The sequence below is a fragment of the Otolemur garnettii genome, unplaced genomic scaffold, assembly GCF_000181295.1.
Source record: "Otolemur garnettii isolate 467f Iridium unplaced genomic scaffold, OtoGar3 scaffold00006, whole genome shotgun sequence".
NCBI lineage: Eukaryota > Metazoa > Chordata > Mammalia > Primates > Galagidae > Otolemur > Otolemur garnettii.
Genome location: NW_003852401.1, coordinates 36,577,908 through 36,581,142, shown reverse-complemented (window position 1 = coordinate 36,581,142; position 3,235 = coordinate 36,577,908). Strand labels below are relative to the sequence as shown.

Genomic DNA, 3,235 nt, shown 5'->3' with positions numbered 1-3,235 from the left:
GAACTCTCAAGTTCAGGAATTCAAGACCAATCTGAGCAAGAGCGAGACCCCATCGCTACTACAAATAAAATAAACTTAGTCAGATATTGTGGCAGTCACCTCTAATACCAGCTACCTAGGAAGTTAAGGCAGGAGGATCACTTGAGCCCAGGAATCTGAGGTTGCTCTGAGCTAAGCTAAGACCACAGCACTCTAGCCTGGGTGACAGAGTGAAACTCTGTGTCAACAACAACAACAACAAATATGAACAATAAAGGCACCAGGAGAGAAGTTAACACCCCTGAGGCCCTCAGGTTTCCTTATGTGTGAAATGAGGGCTGGACTCTGTAAGTGCCTTTTTGCTCTAATGCTTTATCAACTAGAAGACCCTGAGCTCAGATGCCACATCACACTATTGCTCAAGTGCAAAGACCATACTGCATGGCCTTGGCCTGTAGAGAAGCCGTCGAGTCATTCGACTTCATCAAACTGATTTTTGTTATTTTCTTTTAACCTTTCCAAGGATGAAAAATTTATTGAGATAATGTTTTAAGAATTCGTATGTGCCATAATAGGAAAAGAAGAATTAAAAGGTTGAAATCTCATGTTCTTCCTTATGCCTCCCCTATTGCCCAAAGAGATTCCAGACCCATATCACTGCCATTAAATTTCTGCTACATGGAGTCCCCCAGGCACAAATCACACAGGCAACTGCATGGTGCCATAAAAAATGTACCACACCTTTCCATTAAAAAGCTGTAGTTTCTTTATCTCTGGCTACATTGGCAATTACCCAGTTACTTCAAAATTTTACAGGCTGCAACAGCATGCATAAGAATTTCATATCATTAAAAACAAATTAAGAAATGTCTCCAAGAGATGGTGAGTTTGATTTTATCTTGGCTGGGTAAAGGTTTGATTTGTTCTTGAGTGTTCCAGGGTGGAGAGAGCCGAAGCTAAAGCACGGGATGTTGAGGTCTGTTAGGTATAATCTCCTCCCTCGCTTTCATCTCCACCATCAAAGAAAGAGCAGCATACTTTCTTGCCAAACTGAACGTGGAGGCTGGATTTTCCCCAGGTTTCTTGGGCTCAGGTGCAGATCTGGAGTCTTAGTCCCTTTTGCCATCTTTCCTATCTGACTCCTTCCAGTGGTCTTTGTCCCCTCTGTCTCCTGGACCACACTGGAGTTCCCAGTTTGGCCTTTTGGGACACTCATTCTTTCTACTTTATTTTCATCTCTTCTTGCTGGTCCTTCCTGGGATTACTGAGTTAGAGCTAGTTCTCCCAACCACCACCACTTAGAGGGGACTAATGAGACGGACTGGGAAGATTAGAACTTCTCTTCACCCAAGCAGTCTTCTTTCAGTGAAGGGGCTGGCATTACCTTTGGAGCTGATTGGGTTTGGGAGGCTTAGAAGTTGAACAGTGAAAATCTTCGTCCATATTACGTTTCCTTTTTTAGAGACTTCTCGCTCTCTTTCCTTCACACATTTCTGCCAGATGTGGGTTAGGTCCCAGTTCGCAATGACTCACTTCCTATCCTTGACTATTCAGTTCCTACATTTCTTCACTTCTCCAGCTTGGGTTTCTCTCCCGAGGCTGTTGTTCTAGTTTTGGTTTATTCAGCTCACGTTGCAATTTCTCTTGTAGACATTCTTCTACTTCTCTTTCTTTTGCAGCTGTGTCAATGGGTTTTGCCCCTCCAAAGATAGAAGCCACTCAATTGGACTGGGAGATGCTGGTGGAGGAATCATCTTCCTCAGGAGGACTCTAGGCTTTAAATTCAGTTTGGGTCTTTGGAGGGGACGTCTACCATCACACCTACAATCGTCCTGAGAGTAATCATCTCTGGACCTCCATGATCTATCCTCTGGTCTGTCTTAACAGGCATAGCAGTCCCTGCCTCATCTATAGTCATGGTCTCTGCTGTACCCAATACCAAATGCTCTTCTGCCATTACCTGGTCCTGGAATCATGGCCTCCATCATAGTCTCTGCTGCCTTGGTCATCATGAACATCCCAGTACCCATATCAATCCTTGTCCCAGTGTGGGCCATGACTATACCTGTCCTAATATCCAACCCAATACTGATTTGAATCATAACAATCCCAATACATGTGTCCAAAGCTATCATTGCCTCTTCTAGTGGTGTCATCAAAGCTGTCTGTGTCAGAATGGGCTCTCCGGTCTGTATATGTTTCTTCTGATATCCTTATTTTTATCTGGCAAAAAAACTAATCATCCCTATCTTTATCCTGTGCTTGATTAGCAACATCCCCTGGAAATGCTACCTAGAGACTCTTTATTGGGATTCAGAGCACTGAGAATCCAGGTCCTCAAACTCAGAATAGCCAAAACCTTTTGACCTCTCCAGATTGCTAGGTTCATGGGGCAAATGCACTCCACTGATATTTAATCCTCTAAAGAACTCCTTAATTGAGTCTTCTGTCACATCATAGGAAAGGTTCCCTAGAAAAGTGTGGTGATTTGGGAAGACAGGTTTGGTTGGTATTGGGTTCTAAGCCCATGGAGCAGTGGGAAGGATGGAATGGTCAATTGGAGGTTCCCTGTACATCATCATCATTACTGTGCCAAGTGGTTGAAACATCTCCTTCCAGGTGATCAGTTTCATCAGCCCAGCTGACTAATTTAGGGAAATATGTGTTTACTCCACCAATACCACCATCCTCACCCAAAAAGTCTATCAGGAAGATAGTCTTCCTCTTCTTATTCTTCTTTTTTGTTGTGGCCAGCATGTTGGGGAAAGAAAAAAAATGCAAAGGCCATGAGCCTTATTTTATAGCTTATTCCCATTCAAGAAGTGCCTTCTCTGTACTCCACCCATGTCCACTGAAGGACTTCCCCCATCTGAGGAAGCTTTCAGATGTGGAACTCTAAGTCAAGTGGAAAGTCACTTTGCCAAACCTGATTCTCTGGCCACTGATGATCAGGGTATTGTGTTGGTCAAGGGTACAGTGACTTTAGGCACTTCTGACTTGCTGAAAACAATTACCACTTGTTCTGCAATTCTTCAGCTTTCTCTCAGCTCAAATTTCATCTGGACGGTTCAGAGTTAGCAGAGCATATATAGGGTAGTGTTTTTCACCTGCACACATATTTTTCACATGTTTTTAGTGAACTCAAATATCACTTTGTCTTAAACCTCAAGACATGCACTATATTGATGAGGAAAGAAAGTTGACAGGAAAGGGAGATGTTACCCTCATTTTGATTCCTATCTGAAAGGGTAGATTT

The 3,235-nt window shown here is 43.2% G+C and overlaps 1 pseudogene; it reads right to left on the bottom strand.

Moving 5' to 3' along the window:
• Positions 1 to 960: 960 nt before the first annotated feature.
• Positions 961 to 2,736, bottom strand: LOC100946785 (annotated as a pseudogene).
• Positions 2,737 to 3,235: the final 499 nt, after the last annotated feature.